Source organism: Miscanthus floridulus, chromosome 4, assembly GCF_019320115.1.
Source record: "Miscanthus floridulus cultivar M001 chromosome 4, ASM1932011v1, whole genome shotgun sequence".
NCBI lineage: Eukaryota > Viridiplantae > Streptophyta > Magnoliopsida > Poales > Poaceae > Miscanthus > Miscanthus floridulus.
Genome location: NC_089583.1, coordinates 90,721,398 through 90,739,511, shown reverse-complemented (window position 1 = coordinate 90,739,511; position 18,114 = coordinate 90,721,398). Strand labels below are relative to the sequence as shown.

At 49.7% G+C, this 18,114-nt stretch overlaps 1 pseudogene; it reads right to left on the bottom strand.

Annotated features, from left to right (window-relative positions):
* Nucleotides 1–14,526: 14,526 nt before the first annotated feature.
* Nucleotides 14,527–17,717, bottom strand: LOC136548803 (probable inactive purple acid phosphatase 27; annotated as a pseudogene).
* Between the last annotated feature and the right edge of the window lie 397 nt (nt 17,718–18,114).

Below are 18,114 nucleotides of genomic sequence, written 5' to 3'. Positions count from 1 at the left end.
TGAGGGCGTGACCGCGTGAGGGCGTGAGGCGAGTCAGGCGACGGTCGACGACTCGACGGAGGTGTTTTAGTGTTTCCAGTTTTCTGGTCTGTAGGTACTGCACTTCGGTTTGTTCGATTCCTCGGTTTGGTTTGAGAAGAAACCCAAAGCCGAAGCCAAACACCGAACAGTGCAAAACCATAAACCGAACCGACAACAAAAAACCGAACAAACCGATATTTCGGTTCGGTTCGGTTCGGTTCGGTTCGGTTTGCGGTTTGTGGGTAAAAAGTTCCCAGGCTGAGTCCATTCGGCGACAAAATCTACGAGAGCCTGAGACTTAATAGCGGTACGAGGGGTATACCTGATGTCATTGCCCTTAAGTTTGAGTGCCCACTTGGTGGCCCAAAGCAACTCAAGTTTGAGTCTGCCTCGGCCTCCAGGACCAGTCTGCCTTAAACTGGTCACCCAGGACGCATCCGGACTTCGTTTTCGATGATCCACATATGGATGGAAAGCTAATTTGATAAGGAAGCCAATCCAAGTGGTTTCACATCAAAACGTCTTCAGAATCAACAGGAATCATTGAAACAAGTCAGCGTCTAGAATCTGCTAGGGTGCAGCGACACCGTCTTTTGGTCCGTTGGACCATGTATCGTGTTTGGGCCCATTAGGGGTGCATCCAGGGGTCTTGTATGACCCTAGAGTCTTCATAAACAGCCACCGCCCCTCCATTAGGGTTTGGGTTTTGCTTAGATTATTCTGTCAAGAACAGTTTCGTCATTCATCGGTTTGTGAGACTCCAACTTCGTGAGTTTAATCATTCATCTGCAATTTGGTTACGTTCTTTCTTGTTCTTGCTTGTGTTCTTCGTTGCGTAGGCAGGGATTAGCCTTCTTCATGAGGTCAACCTAGTCTATGACTCGGTTGATAACCAGAGGAGCTGTGGTGCTAAGATTGTAGGGTTTGATCTTTCGATCTGAAGCCGGATCGGTGTGTCATTCTCCGCCACAACGATAGTTACCTCTACCTGACGGAAGATCGGGATCCCCGTATCCATTAAGTGGTAATCAGAGCTAAGGTATACTGTCAGGTTCACATTTATCCCTTAGTTTTGAGTGTTTCGCTTTCGTCCCATAGTCCAGTGCCATACTCGTTTTTCCTGTCCTAAAACCTTCCGCGCCATAGCCTTTGCATATTTCAGTTTCAAAGTTCATCGTGTTGAGTTTATGTCCTGGTCGAGGTCTTGTTGCTGGTTAGGTCGTGTTAGAGTCTAGTTCATGTGTTTTCCCCCATCGTTTCCATCAAATCTTTGCTGTTGTGACCAATTTTGCGCACATTATTTCCGTTTTGTCCTCTAATTCGGAGCCAATTCTTAAAACTGGTCTAGTTTTCGTATATGGACTCCGATTTCGACGTTCCATATATCAAAATCGATTAGAAATTTTTTTGGATCCATCCATCCCCTATCGTGTTGGGGTTCGAAATTTTTAGATTGGTCAAAAAGTGGTCACAAGATCTTCTTTTCGTGGTCATAAGGTTTTTGTCAATTTTGAACAAGTTTTCTGAAAATTCCATAGGCCACGTCTTACACTTGTTTGAGCTCATATTTTCTGTAGTTATTTCTTTTGTGCTCCTAAGTAAAGGAAAAATATCAAAAAAATAAAATAAAAAAATTGAAATTTTCTAAAAAACAACGACAACCCAAAAAATAGAAAAAAGAGAGGGCAAAAGAGGAACAATATCTAGAGGAGCACATAGAGAAGACCAAAGTGAGCTATGTTTGCGTGTGTTGTTTGGTTCCTTATTTGTGTTGCTGTTTCCATCCACTATACTTGTTTTTCACACACCTATCACCTTGCTATCCACCATACTTGCTTGTTTGTTACACACCTGGTACTTGGAGCATTTTAGACCAGCAACGAGAATAAGTACTTTGGACTATAATTCAGCATTACTTTCTGTTACTAACTTGTATGCCAGATATACATATTACTCTTTGTGTGCCTTTTAAGCTCCACAAACTCTTCAGATCAGTACAGACAAAGGGCCTTGCAATCTTAGTACCACTGCCTCATAGGTATCACGAACCAGCCACCGGTTGTACCTTCCACTACTTGTGTTGGTAAGAACTTTGTAAGAGCTTGGTAAGACGCTTCCACTTGCTGTGAAAAGTGATACCACTACAACCACGTAGTCATTTGGTAGGGATAACTTTCATTGTTTGTTCCTTGTTTTTGTGTTTACAATGATAGGTTGTTCGTATCCACCGACTTATGATGGTATAGGTGCTGATGAGTACATGGAGTGGTAAATTGCCATTGATAACATATTTGCTACTCGCTTTATGTGTCCAAAGAGGAAGGTAAAAAATGCAACTAGTGTTTTGCGATATTCTGCTTTATCTTGGTGGGAGTCTTTAGATCATTCTGATAAACCTCAAACTTGGAATGATATGAAACTTCTTATGCGAGAAACATTTGTTAATCCACATCCTGTTTTGACTTCATATGCTGAGGTGCACTATTTAGAGGAAGAATCTGTTGTTATTCCTCTTGCTATGACTAACCTTCTGCAGAATAATGTACATAAGCGAGAGGATGACGTGGAAGAAAATGAGGAGCTCACAACCTCATATGGAAATTTAGAACCATCACTTCATAATGCACCTATTACTCCTGCTGAGAACACAGGTAATGCCCATGGTCCTATACTCACGGAAGGTGAAAATTGCCTTAATGTACTAAATTATTCCACAAACCATGCTGTCATAGAGCAATTGTTAGTAGAACCCTCTCTTGATTTATCTTTGTCCCATGATAATTTGCTTGATGTTCCTTGTGACAAAGATGAATTGGTTGAAGATGCTTCAGTTTTACATGTTTTGGAACCAGTGACTTATGCTGAAAATAAACATGTTATTCATATTGCTACTAAAATTAATGAGTTTAAACTGTTGTCTTCTTTACATACTTTGGGTTACATTGAATTTGATGTTTTGTGTAACCTAGATTGTTTGAAAGAGAGTTTTTTTAAATATGCTGATTTGCCTTGGTTTTCTAAACACACATATCATGTTATTGGCATAAATAACAACAAGGGACAATATATGATACATCGAGTATATATTCGTAATAATATGAATTCTCCTTTTGTTGTATAAGATTATGATCGTTTAGAGGGCAGCCATAATAATACAAACATTTTCTCACGTTCCTTAAAGAAATAAGTTCACTTCCAAGAAGGGGAGCATTATTGGTTGCTACCTATGTCTGTTCGACCATCTATTCCTGCATTGTCTTTGGTTAGTTCTAATCTTTTGTAGGATAGTGTTGACATACATCGTGTGCATTCAGATCATGGAGTCTACATGCTTGCTGACATTTTTATGCGAGATGACAAGCTAGAAACTTGGAAACATGGTCACATTCCTTCTCACAATTATTTCAGTTTTCTTTGTCCTCGCAACCCCGTTCTCCTTTATATTGTGCAGGATTAGTTTCAAGCACAATCGACGCCGAGGACAACTTTTCATCAAGAAGGGGAGGATGATGAGGACATGACACCCATGCATACGACCATGTGTTGGCACATGGGATGGAGGGGAAGGAGGCCAGCAAGTGTGTCCAAGTCAAGAAGGAGGCCCGAGGCTAATTCGGTTCGAGTCCCCGAGGTGGAGGCCCAAAGCAACTCAAGTTTGAGTCTGCCTCGGCCTCCAAGACTAGTCTGCCTTAAACTAGTCACCTAGGACGCATCTGGACTCCATTTTTAATGATCCACATATGGATGGAAAGATAATTTGATAAGGAAGCCAATCCAAGTGGTTTTACGTCAAAACCTCTTCGGAATCAATGGTAATCATCGAAACAAGTCAGCGTCCATAATCTACCAGAGTGCTGCGACACCGTCTTTTGGTCCGTTGGACCATGTATCGTGTTTGGGTCCATTAGGGGCGTGTCCAGGGGTCTTGCACGACCCTAGAGTCTTCATAAATAGCCACCGCCCCTCCATTAGGGTTTAGGTTTTGCTTAGATTATTCTGTCAAGAACAGTTTCGCCGTTCATCGGTTTGTGAGACCCCAACTTTGTGAGTTTAATTATTCATCTGCAATTTAGTTGTGTTCTTTTTTATCCTTGCTTGTGTTCTTCGTTACGTAGGAAGAGATTAGCCTTCTTGGTGAGGTCAACCTGGTCTATGACTCAGTTGATAACCAGAGGAGCTGTGGTGCTAAGATTGTAGGGTTCGATCTTTCGATCTAAAGCTGGATTGGTGTGTCATTCTCTACCACAACGATAGTTACCTCTACCTGATGGAAGATCGGGATCCCCGTCTCCATTAAATTATATGGTCTATGCGCGGCAAAGGAAAGTGATCCTTTGGGCATGCCTTGTTTAGTCTAGTATAATCAACACACATTCTCCACTTCCCGGTCTTTTTTTTGACAAGAACGGGATTGGCAAGCCAGTCGGAGTGGAATACCTCTCTGATGAATCTTGCTGCTAGGAGCTTGGTGATTTCTTGACCTATGGCCATGCGCCTCTCATCGTCGAAGTGATGCAGACGCTGCTTGGTGGGCTTTGAGCCCGGGATAAGGCGCAACACGTGCTCGGTGACCTCCCGTGGTATCCCCGGCATGTCAGAGGGCTGCCATGCGAAGACATCGTGATTGTCGCATAGAAAGTCGATGAGCTTGCATTCCTATTTGGTTGGGAGCTGGGTCCTGATCCGAACCATCTTGGTTGCATTGGCGGGGTTGATTCCCACTGCCTTGGCTTCTTCGAGCGGACAGAAGGCCGTCGAGGAAGTTGGTATGTTGTAGTCTGGGACTACCGGAGCCGATGACTCCCTGAGCTGTGGGAGCTCGGATGAGTTGACGATCGTGGTGGCGAGCTCGTAGTGCTCACGGTCGCACGCATGGGCGTGCAAAAAGGCGCTACTCACGGTGATGACGCCATTTGGTCCTGACATCTTCAGCTTGAGGTAGGTATAGTTGGGGATCGCCATGAATTTTGCGTAGCATGGCCACCCCAAGATGGCGTGGTAGGACCCTAGAAAGTCCACCACCTCAAAGGTGAAGACCTCCGAGTGGAAGTTGGCTCGGCTATCGAACATGATGGGCAGATCGATCTGTCCGAGTGGGTATGCCTACGCTCCCGGGATTACGCCGTGAAAGGGGGAGCCCACCAGGCAGAGCTCTGATCGGGGGATGCGCATGGCATCGAGGGTGTCGACATATAGGATGTTGAGGCCGCTACCTCCGTCCATCAGCACCTTGGTAAGGTGCTTCTTGTGGACGATGGGGTCGACAATGAGCGGGTAGTGTCCTGGTCTCGCGACGTGGGAGGGATGATCCCTCTGATTGAAGGTGATCGGAGATTCTGACCAGCTGAGGAAGGAGGGGATGGCTGTCTCGGCGGCGCATGCCTCTCTATAGCAAACCTTGTGTTGTCGCTTGGACCAGATGGCATCGGACCCACCGAAGATCATGATGCATTCGTCAGCGTCGGGGAAAACGTCCTCGTCCTTGCCTATAGTGCCTCCTTTCTTGGTCACCGCCTCCTTGCCATCTCCCTCCTTTGGCCCATCGACCTATCAGAAGAAACGTTTAAGGAGCTCGTAGTCCTTATAGAGGTGTTTGACAGGGTAGTTGGTGCACGGGCTATCCATGAGTTTGTTGAAGTGGTCAGGCAGCCCTTGTTGGGGCTGCTTGCCCATGCGATTAGCCACGGCTATCATCATGGTGTTGTCCGATCGATGCCGATCCTTTTTGTTCTTCTTGCCCCTCTATGTGGAGGGGCCCTTGTCTAGGTCCACACGCTTGGCCTTGCCTTTGTCCTAGCCTTCGCCGAAGACTACTCCGACCGCCTCCTCGCCCGAGGCGTGGTTAGTGGTGACATTGAGCAGGTCGTGGGTGGTACAGGGTTTTAGGTAGCTAAGCTTGTGGATCAGGGACTCACAGTTCATCCCGGAGAGGAATGCGCTGATGACATCTACGTTGATGACATCAGGGAGGGAGTTGCATCGTTGGGAGAACCTATGGATATAATCCCACAGGGACTCGCTGGGCTCCTACTGACAGCTCTTGAGGTCCTAGGAGTTTCTAGGATGGACATACGTCCCCTAGAAATTCCCGACGAAGACCCTCTTGAGATTCGCCCAGTTGCGGACGCTGTCGTGCGGGAGAAATTCAAGCCATGCCCGAACATGTTCCCCCACATAAATGGGAAGATATAGAATGATGAAATAGTCATCATCCACTCCTCTAGCCCGACAGGCGAGCCGAAAGTCTTTGAGCTAAATGCCTAGGTTTGTCTCCCTGGTGTATTTGGCGATGTTGGTGGGTGGCCAGAATCGCTACAAGAACGGTGCTCTCCAGATACGCCGGCTAAAGGCCTATGGTCCTAGGCCCTCAGGGCTGGGACTCTGGTCATCTGGACGGCGACCATGCCTGGGGCGTGTTTCACCGCTCCCCTCGATGGTTCGGTCAGGATCCGTGTCGCCTACCGCTGTACAGTGGACATCATGATCGTGTCAGGCCTGATGCTGGTTGCTGATGATGCTACGAGCGTCCTAGTGTGGATCGGGCCGCTCGGGTACCGGTGGTCAATGTGGGGTAGGTGCCAGGTCGGACCGTGGCGGGGCTGTCGCCCCCCGAGCCACGCCTGATGGCTATAGCAGCGAGCGAATGGAGCAATCTGTCTGGCACATCCTTGTTCCCCCTGTAAGGAGAGAGGGTGTAGGTCGGAGTCGTGATGCAGAGCTTTCCGCCTATTGGACGGTGGTGGCTTCTACTAGGACCTAGAGGTTCCAGTGGACTGCCCGCTCTTGGGGGTCGACGGGCTCAGGAACGCCGCACAGAAGCATTGCCATAGCGGTGATGTTCTGGCCCACCCGGGCGAATTGGGGGAGATCGTTCCCCTCGTTCACGATGTCAGGTTGGACCTGACGGGCACGACCATGAATGCCACTCGCCGGGCCACGTGCATGGGGCGCAACATGCTGTACCGACTGTGCCGATGCAGGCAGCGGCTGGCTCTGTCGCCGTTGTCATAATTCCTTGGTGTGCGCATGCGTAGACGCGAGGGCCCCCGCACATGGGTCTAGAGGGGTGTGAGTCTACGTGGACTCCACAACCACCGGTGGCTGTCCCGAAGTGTTCGCCATAGCGCACTCCCGGGACGGATGGTGGCAGGGTGCCACGTCGTCGATGCTGGAATCGTCGCTCTCGCCCTCGCCATTTGGGAGTTCGGTAGGAGCGCAGCCTGCCATTCCCACGAATTCAGATGCGAGGGGGATGATGCCAGCATCCTTCGGAGCCCCGAGCGTACGCATCTGTGGAGGACGTGAGGCCATAGGGGAATTGATCGTACGGTGCAAAGAGTAAATAACAGCACGCATATTGCTTACAGCGGGGTTTGAGCAGAGAGTTTGCTCGAAAAGAAACATAGATGCCGTGTTGTCAAAGCCATGCGTCCTGGAGTTGATGGAGGGTGCTTTTCCGATAGGTGCCGGGACATGAGCCTCCTTGCAGAGGTGTAGCACGCCGAGCCGGTCGGTGATGAAGTCTAGGCTTCCGAAGAGGAAGGCCTGGGATGGCTCGAAGACGGGTGGGACCCGCATCCCAGCGGGTGAGAGTGCGGGAAACTCCAGCGAGCTAAAGCGAATCGTATCGCCCGAGCCTGCCATGGCGAGGGTGGTAGAAAGGTGGGCCATCCGATGACAAAAAAGTGTTGAACGTACATCATCTTCCCCATAGACGGCGCTAACTATCGGTGCAGAAAGTGACCAACTAGTGAATATTTATAGTTTTGCCGTACGTTGTGATCGGAGATGGCCTAGCACTCAATGACACATGATTTATACTGGTTCAGGCAATGTGTCCTACATCCAGTTTGGGTCGCTCAGTGACTTTATTCCTGAGCCTAGGTGCTCGAAGTTTGCAGTGGGGTTACAAATAAGAAGGAGGAAGAAGGGGTGTACAGGAGGTCCGGTCGGCTCTGGTCGGAAGGGCCAAGAGCAACAGGAGCTATGCTATGAGCTAAGTGTTCAAGCGTATGCTTGGAGTCCGAGCCCGGTGGTTCTATGGTCGTGAGCTAGTGAACTTGATCGATGCTTGTTATCTTCAAGAAGGGCTCTCTCTTTGTTGGAGGGGGTGCGTCCCTTTTTATAGATAAAGGGGATGGCTTTACAAGTGAGAGGGTGAGGGTATGTATGCTACCGAACCTTATTGCCTACGCCTACCGAGCCTTGTTGCCCACGCCAGCGGGTACAAGATAATGGTAGGCGCCTACAACACTGTTGATGTCACTGTAGAATGTCAGATGCATGCGAGAGGTCGTGCTGCCTTTTTCAGGGATGGTAGACATCGGTACCTACAAATACTGTTTGATGCCTAGAGGCATGTGAGGGGTCTCGCTATGTTTACCCGGTACGGTAAATCCTAGCGCCCATACCACTATCGATGCCCAGAGGCACGTGGGGGGCCTTACCGTATGGGAGTTTTAGCGGCCCCTACAATACTATGGAGGGAGATGTCGGCGCCTACAATATTGTTTGTGTTAGGGTGGCTGCAGAGTACTATTTTGTGTAGGGTATGGTCCCTGGTACAGTGGTTTTGACTTACGAGCCTTGCCTTGCTTTTCTCCGCACGTCTTCTGGTTCTTACCGAGCGGGCGTCCCCGGTCGGATGGCTCCAGTCGGCTCTGAGTGCACCGGTCAGAGAAGAGCGGTGAGCAGGGTTCCTGTGAACCCGGGTCGAAGACATCGGGTCAGAGTCGGAAGTAGTGTTTTGGGCCAGGCCTTCCGATCGGAGAGGCCATCCGGAGGTGGCTAGAGTCCAAGCGAATGCTCCGGTCAGAGAGGTGGGCCGAAGTAGTCGATGAGCGGGCGCTGTTCCTCTTCGGTCAGACCTTCCTGTCGGTGACTGGGCCATCCTTCTGGCCTGTCGTTTTAGACTCTTGGGCCGAGCCTTGGCATGGAAGCCAGTCCCCGAGGGACCCCGGGTTTTATGAACCCAACACTACCCTTTTCTATATCCATTTGTGAATATCTATTATAATGAAGTGCACAAAATTGAGTGTCTATGACTGAACTTTGTTTGGTGCGAGGTGTTCGGACTTCAGCTTAAGCTATTACTGATGACAAATGGCTTTCAACCTCAAGACTAAAGGTCTGTAACCGCTAGTACATCCATGTTTCAGATATCAAAGAGTAAATGGCTTTACTATAGTAAGTGGGGGGTTCCTTGATGCCACTGCTATTTCCACAGTAGCGATGGAAAATTGGGGAAAGAACAATGGATCTTGGGCACATGGTGCCAACCACTGGTTGGTCAAATCTGCAATCCTCTACCACACACACACACACACAAAAACTACTGCAGCATCTGAGAGAGACCTACTAAAAATTAGACTCACCGGAGCACACGTCGAGGAAAGAGTTCGATGCAGTAGCGGCGGCACTGTTGGGTGGACGGACTCATCGTCGCTGGCCTCCTTGCACCGCATTTTCCAACCAAGGCAGCACCGATGAGTCTTGCTGCTCCCATCCGCTTGATTCCTGACTAATAGGGAGCCAATATAGGGCGACGCATTTGGGGTCTCCCTGGCGCTCAGACGGCGGACTTTGTCCATGAGGAAAGTGCGACATCGGACGGCCGACACTCCGGTGGTGCGGCTGCTGCAGCAGGGGCGGGGGAGGGGAGGAGGCGATGGACGACCAAAGTTACGAAATGCCAAATCAAGCGAAGCGAGCTAGGCAATTGTGAATCAAGCCACGGTTGGGCCTGGGATCCCCATGATAGGAAAGTTCACCGCGCGCGGGGGAAGGAAATTGCTGTGCACGGGAGGATTGCGTGCGCATGGGCAAGGACCGTGGCCACCGATTTTGGCAGATGGGGAGCGGTGTTGGCTTGCTTTCTATATCTAACGAAATTTCAGCGATAGCTCACTTGCCATTTTAGAAAACTAGATAGCAAGTCTGTTGGAGCTTTATTTTTGCTGTAAAAATCTAAAGAGTAAATTGGACAGCCGGTCCTTAATGTATTGGACGGGTTTCGTCTATGTCCTCAAACTACGAAATCGTATGTTTGGTTCTCTAATGTATTTAAGTGATCTTATCCAGGTCCAAAATAGACACGAGCAGGGTTAGAAGCTGATGTGGTCGTCCATGTGGACATGATTTAAGCGTGGACATGGCGTATGGCGGCAGCAGAGGCAGCGGACAGCGGCAACGTGGTGGCGGCGCAATTGATGGATGATAGAGGCCTGCCCATGCCTACGCGTGTGAGCCACGGCGGCGCAGAGCATCCGCACGGGCAAGTGGAGGCGGTGGTATGGTAGCAATGGTCGTGCGCGATGGGGCAGCGATATCCGAGTGCATGCCCACGACGGCCTGGGCACGAGGCAGAGTGATAGCTCTCGTCTACGGCAGTGTGCACATGGCTTGCCACCTCGCCCCATGTGGGCAAGAATGAGGAGAGTAGCGTTGCGCTGCTCTTCCTCTCTGCCCTGTTCCAGAGCCCCACCATTGACACCGACGAGCTTCGCCCGCCAAATTCACCATCGTCGTCTCGCCATTATCCGGTTCCCCTCCACTCCAGCTATGCCAAGGCCTTCTCCACCCTCTCCATCAGATTGTGCCGCTACTCATCCAAGGTAGAGGCCCCTCGGGCCAAATCTCGGCGTGACAGCCACCATGGCCACGGGACGCAAGCTCACGCGTGGTCGTCCTCCCTTGATCTCGCTCTGCCCTGCCTCTCTCTCGATTCGGGGTCACCCTATGCAGTAGAAGCATCCGCAGTGGGACATGAGGGTAGCACTGTCACGACGATGCTGGAACACGGCATGCCGCCGCCATGACCTCACCATGCCACGCTACCATGCACGCGGATGCGCCTCGCTGTCGCTCTGCCGTAGCCGTGCTGCATGAGTGCTCTCGTCGCCAGCAATGATGAATGACACCGCCATGAAGCACCATACATACACCATGTGTGTGTGTAGTAGCCATGTTCGACACCTAGTTGCACCATGCGCGCGTAAAGCAGCCATACGCCTACCTCTGGTCCTCCACACACACGTACGACCTTTGTCTTCGCCTTGCATCTTCTGCTCCATGATCGGCAACGGGTACATCTCCAATCGTGGCATCGCACGTCCTCCATCGTGAGCTTCTAGTTCGGTGCCAGTGTCAACAAAATATGGTTGGCAGTCCACCGAGGGGGGTGCCTGTGGTGGTAGATTATCGATAGACGGTGCGTGTAATCAGGAACCAGATGGTGACACAAAGCGCAGAGACAGCGATTTAGACAGGTTCGGGCCGTCTGGTCGACGTAATACCCTACGTCCTGTGTCTTTGGTGTATTGTATTGAGATGTATACAGATTAACCTGTCCTCTAGGGGACCCTTGTCTCTCCCTATATACTCCGAAGAGACAAGGTTACAAGTAAAGTATCCAATTTAGTACTATTATAATATCTAGTACAACTTGTAATCTTGATGTGTACGTCTTGATCTTATGGGCCGGGCCACCTCAGATGGTGCGGCCCATGTACCATCTTGTGGCACCTAGGGGTATATCCCCCACAGCTAGTCCCCGAGCGACATGTATTCTGATGCGACACGCCATTTTAACCTTCTCCGAACAGTGAGTCTTGAGTTCTTGACATCTCCGACCACAGTTGTCGCCAGAGAAGTAGGTTGTCCAAAGAATGTATGGTGCTCTTAAGAAGAAAGAAAAAGATTTCTGTCCTGGGAAGTGTGCCCACTTGTATTTCTGGAAAGAAATGTAAGTGCGTCTTGAAGCATAGCATCTTTGATCATCAGAGGCGTAGTGGTCGAAAAACAAGCACATTCACCGTAAGGTGAAGTGTGCCCACTTAGTCCCCGAGCCTGGTAGTAGGTGACATAGGCACGTGGTGCCAGGGTCTAAAAAGAATTCCCAGTTAAGTTGAGAATCCAATCGTCGTATAGGCGATACGAGATGCACCGGCAGGTGCATCATACCGATGTAGTCCCCGAGCTTGCTGGAAGGCAAGGTATGAGCCTTGTAGCAAGGTCTAAATGAGAAAGAATATCCCAACTGTATGCGAGTTGCCAGTCACATGTAGTCGAGACGCAAAGTCCTCGAGCCGTGGTCGGAGAGTGGTCGAGGCAGTCCCCGAGCATAGGTCGAGGAGTGAGCGACGAAGTCCCCGAGCTGTGGTCGAAGAGTGATCGAGACAGTCCTCGAGCATAGGTCAAGGAGCGAGCGACGAAGTCCCCGAGCTGTGGTCGGAGAGTGATCGAGGCAGTCCCCGAGCGTAGGTCAAGAAGCGAGCGACGAAGTCCCCGAGCATACCTCGAAATTCCTGCAATATAAATATGTAGAATGATAATACATGATGTATAAAATAATAAATTATGGAGAAAAAATCAACGGTGATGACAATGTCCTCGATGGTCTGCTCATTGCTTCTTGACTTCCACCACTCCTTCGCCATGACTCTGGTTTTCTTCTGGGCGTCACTCTTCGCCATGAATCCGCCCTTACTGATGGAAGTGGATACGGTGGGGGGTGATTGGAGATGATTTCGAGGTGTTAGGGTTGGCAAGAGGAAGAAGAAGGCTACGGCGGCGAATGGTAATGGGGACCGGAAAAAAGTAACTTACCAGTTCTGTTTTATAAATAACCAAGAGTTCCGCCGTTTCGTCTGCCCAATATTCTTGGGAGACGTGCGCATGCGCTGTAGACGGTTGTTTTCACAACCTCGAGATCTATGCCAATATATGCACCTCTTCGTTGCCAGTGTGAGAGGGCCCACACTGACGCACCTCCATACAGGTGCCAAGTGACTGTTTGCTTTAAAGGACAAGAAGGCAGTATGACGTGCTATACCCGTCTACTTTTTTGACCAGACGTGTCAGATTGGACTTGACAGAGTAAGAAGATAAATAAATACACCAAATAATAGTACAAGTGGCATTTGTTTCTTCGCCGCATGTTTCGTGCTCGGGGACTGCCCAGACCACTATCGTGCTCGGGGACTACCCAGACCATTACCGTGCTCGAGGACTGTTCCGACCACTACCGTGCTCGAGGACTGTTCCGACCACTACCGTGCTCGGGGACTGTCTAGACCACTACTGTGCTTGGGGACTGCTCCGACCACTGCTCGGCGACTGCTCTCCTCGGCTACATGTGATGTGTACTCACATACAGTCGAGAGGCATTTATTTTGACCTTGCTACAAGGCTTATACTACGCTTTCCAGTAAGCTCGGGGACTACATCGGTACGATGCACTTGGCGGTGCATCTCGTAAAGATTGTACGACGGTTGGATTCTTAGCTTCAGTGGAAATTCTTTTTTAGACCTTAGCACCACGTGCCTACGTCACCTACTACCAGGCTCGGGGACTAAATGGGCACACTTCACCTTGCGGTGAATGTGTTTATTTTATCAACCCCTACGCTTTGACTGATTGCCAGAGTTACTACTGTTCAATGTCACTTACATTTCTTATCAGAAATACAAGTGGGCACACTTGATAAGGAAAGAAATCTTTTTCTTTTTTCTTTAAGAGCACCATGCATTCTTCGGACAACCGAAATCTTCGGTTATAATCGTGGTCTACAGCTCTCTGTTCTGATCAGAATGCTGACGCATTTGATCGGTCAATGTTTCAATCAGTTGGAGATGACATGAAGACGGATCGCATTAGTCGAAGGAGATCGAACGGCGTGTCGCAGCATAATACATAGTGCTCGGAGACTAGCTATGGGGGTATTAACCCCTATACCCTTACGGCTAGGCTTGGGCCGGCCTGGATCAGGAGGTCCGGTCCACTAAAAGACGACGCGCGACCCGGCCAACCTGTTCGGAGTCCCGCGCAAGGAGTCAAGACAGATTTGGAGATCAAGCAAGATCCTGGTCGGTTAGAATAGAAATCCTTATTCGGCCACCTATGACAATTGTAACTGGCTAGGATTAGTTTCTAGATCTGTAACCCTGCCCCCTGGACTATATAAGGCGGGCAGGGGACCCCTCTAAAAAACATCTCTCATTGACATACATCAATACAATCAGATGCAAGACGTAGGTATTACGCCTTCTTGGCGGCCGAACCTGGATAAAACCTCGTGTCTGTCTTGCGTCACCATCTTGTTTGTGGCTTGCGCATCTGTCTGCCGACAATCTACTGCCTTGGGCATACCCCTAGGTAGACTGCCGACCATATTTCGTCGACAGCCGGCGTCCTCCTCCGGCTCCGTGCGCCAGCAGCTCCACGGCGCGCCAAATCATGTCCACATGGACGACCACATCAGCTTCTAACACTCCTCGTGTCTAACTTGGACGAGGATGAGATCACTTGAATACATTAGAGAGCCAAACATGCGATTTCGTAGTTTGGAGACCTAGATGAAACCCTCCCAATACTTTGAGAACCGGCCGTGTAATTTACTCAAATCTAAATATAGCCTAGTGGAGCATATATGTTGGAGTTACTCTAATATTAATAATTTTCCTTATAAACTTGATTAAACATAAGATATCTTGATTTATAAACTTCTACGTCGCCGTGAGCTTCACGTAGCCGAAGCTCTTGTCCCGGACCACGCTCCACTGCGGCAGCGGCCCCGCGGAGTAGTCCCGCAGCCTGGTGCCGCCCGTGCCGGCCGCGACGTGGATGGTCCCGCCCATGGTGCCCGAGTAGCTGCTCTTGTCCTTCTTGCTGCCGTCCCCGTCGTCCATGCACGTGTTCTCGTACACGGGGCAGGTGCACTCGTAGTTGTGGACGTGGCCGTAGATGGCGAGGTCGACGCGGTGCTTCTGCCACAGGCCCTGCTGGGTCCGCCCCATGGGCTCCGAGAAGGACCCCTCCGTGTCGTAGTAGTCGTTGGAGGCGTAGCCCAGCGGGCGGTGCGCCGCGAACACCAGCCACGGCTGGTGCCTCCGGTCCGCCGACGCGAAGCACCGGTCCAGGAACGCGTGCTGTTCCGACCCCGGCCGCCAGTCGTGCTCCGTGTCGCCGACGCAGCACCGGAACATGCCGTGGTCCGCCGCTTACCAGAACTTGCTCCGGTTCTCCGCCGGCACGTAGAAGTAGGTCTCCGCCGGCACCCCGCACTCGCCGTGGGAGTCGTTGCCGTTGTAGAAGCCCCCCGTGTCATGGTAAGTTCTCTCGTGGTTGCCGCTGCACACGGTGCACAAATAAACGCCGTTTAGCTTCAGGGGCGACTGGTCAATGTGGAAGACGGCGTCGTAGTTGGGCAGGTCCTTGATCAGCCGGTCGGTGGTCACCTGCGCACCGGGTTGGAAGCCGGCGAGTTCACTAGTCCCGTCTCTTTGCCCCTGCCAAGTAAAAATGTGTATGCATTGTCATCTACTGTACGTACACCTGTTGTGTTGTATTGTCACTTAGGGGTGTTTGGTTCGAGCTACTAAACTTTAGTATCTACTAAGCAGTTTAGTCACTTTTAGTAACTCCAGAGTTACCAGAGAGGACTAAAGCTCTTTTAGTAGCTTTTAGTCATAACGTTTGGTTAAAAAGTTACTAAAATGACTAAAAACTACTAAATTTAGTAGCTACTAGACGAACCAAACATGCACTAAGTAAAAATCTGCAAAAGTTTGGTCAGAACCCCTATGAGTCCCATGTCACCGAAGACCACGACGCGCTGCAGCGAGTCCTGGCCAGGGAAAGGCGACGCACGGAAGGTGGACGACTTGCCCCACACCACAGTTCCGTCTGGTAGCTCGTGCTCAATATGATACGAATACGCATGGCCCTATTTACTAGGAGGAATTTAAAGCAACCTGAATGAATATAGAGAAATTTGTAGGATCGTCAACAGTATTTTTCGTCCATACACAGTGAAGTCCGGTTGAAATTGTGAGCAGCGGAACGCCCCCCGGGCACAGTGTTTCAACTACCAAAACCACTCCTTTAATATGTAGTAGTACGCGCAACAAATTAAAGGGAATGCACTTTTAGCTTGGCCATACTCTCTGTTCGGCCACAGGTCCTTCAAGAAGGCTGTGTGGATGAAGCCAGGGTCTCTGTATCCTTCTGCATTTGCTGGTTTACCTGCAGATTTTCATTTTGTCTCAGTAAAACATACACCACTTAAAACCATCCAGCATTCAATCTGAATGTAAATTAACGTGCATATAAGCAAGTCTACTTTTACTGATAATATTGCTTACCTTTTATCTTTACAAGACACTATTTTTTCACACAACTTGAATGGAATGATTTCATTTTCAAAGAGAAGTTTATACTCACTCCATTTCGATTCCGTTAAACTTTTTTTAACGGTGTAACATCTACAATATATCAAATTAAATCTATTAAGTTCTCCATTAAATATATCGTGGTAGTGCATTTATTTTGAACTTCTAGATGTTATAAGTTTTTTTTTCCTATGACTCAAGTCAAAATCAGAGAAAATTAACTCAGAGTAAACGATAACTTTTTCCGATCAATAGAATAAACGATATCTTGAAAGGAATAAAGCATTTAATTATACCACACAAGTGCCTCCGCGTGTAGGTGAGGGCAGTGGCGGATTCAGGATGGGATCAAGGAGGGGGCTAAGTAATGGACATGTTGATTGATAATAAAGATTTAGTTATGATTTATGCTTGATGCTACAGTAATTTAACGAGGAATTAAGGCTCACGAGGGGGGCTGCAGCCCCCTAGCCCCCCCCCCCCCCCCCCTGATCCGCCAATGGGTGAGGGTTCCAGCAGGTGTCCGTTTCGAGCTCTCCTCTCCCATCATCTTCCACTCCGCAAAAGGATACGCTTCGTTGATATTGTACCCGCTTGTCCATGTTACAGTCATCTGCGTCGCATGGAAATCACACGATCACATCACCAAAAACGGTGGTTACGTGCACGACCTTTTTTCAAACAAGAAAAAAAGTTGTGCTATACAATTGTTTGTAGCATATACAGAGTGTGTGTTAATTAACGTTAAGTAAGCCCACCTCGTTCCATTCTTTGCCTTGAGATAGGCGTGGAAACACAGGAGCTTTTGGGTTCGCGAAGGAGATCTTGTTTGAAACCGCAATGAGTTTAGGCTGCAATTAATAAAAGGGTAGATGTATCAGATATTTAATTAGCAGCAGCAACAGCAGGAGCAGCACATTCATCGCTCCAAGGGTGCAATCCGAGATAGATCATATTCAAATATGCAGTGTTCAATTTCCTTGTATTATGTCTGTATTGTAGTGACTAGAAGTGAGCTCACGTTGTCCTTGCCACCGGAAAACAGACCGAAGGCGTATAGTCGGACCGCTGGTTGATCACCAGGAAGCTCATGTTACCGCCACCGGAGCTCATGAAGCTAGGCGAGATGTTGGCAAACATGTACTGCACCAAATACGGCATCAGCCAAGGTCAGTGGGACCTGACCATGGTTAAACTCCATCAGGATTTTTAGGTGAAAGAACAAGCGTATTACGTACCCGAAGTCGGCAGGCGAGAAGAGCGCGACCCAGTGGCCATCGGAAGGCGCCGGCGCGGTGAAGTTGACGGTCACCCATGCTGAGTCCTCCCCCTGCATGCCGGACATACAGGAGAAGAACAGTGATGAGCGAGGCCTCGCGCGTCAAACACCGCGCATGGCGTGCGCGTGTACAGTGTACTCACGTCCTTGCCGAGCACATCGGGGGAGGCGTGGATGACGGCGGCGGAGTCCATCGCCACCTGCGCGGCCTGCATCTTCAGCGTGGACAGCGGTTGGATGTTGTCCGTCGTCGAGCCTTCCACTGTGACGGCCGCCGCCGCCATGAACAGCGACGGCAGCACGTGTGCCCCCATCGATTCGATGACCACCTCGGCCCACGGACCACGGCCCAGAAAAGATCAAGGTGGAAGAAAAAAGAGGCTTTTATATGTCATTAAAAAAGTTTGTAATTACATATGAGACATTAAAAAAATTGACCGTACACGAGTGCCATCGTTCTGAACTTCTTTGCTCTCCAAGCCATTCTGTCGGTGTTCTGTTTGTTTTTCACCGTTTGAGAGTCCTGACAAGTGGGTCTGGTTAGTCAAAACGTCCATAATACCTATCTCATCCCTATCATCTCTCTCAAACTCGACCTCATCTCTCTGCTCCGCGCGTGCCCTCGGCGGAGCTCGCCCGCGCCC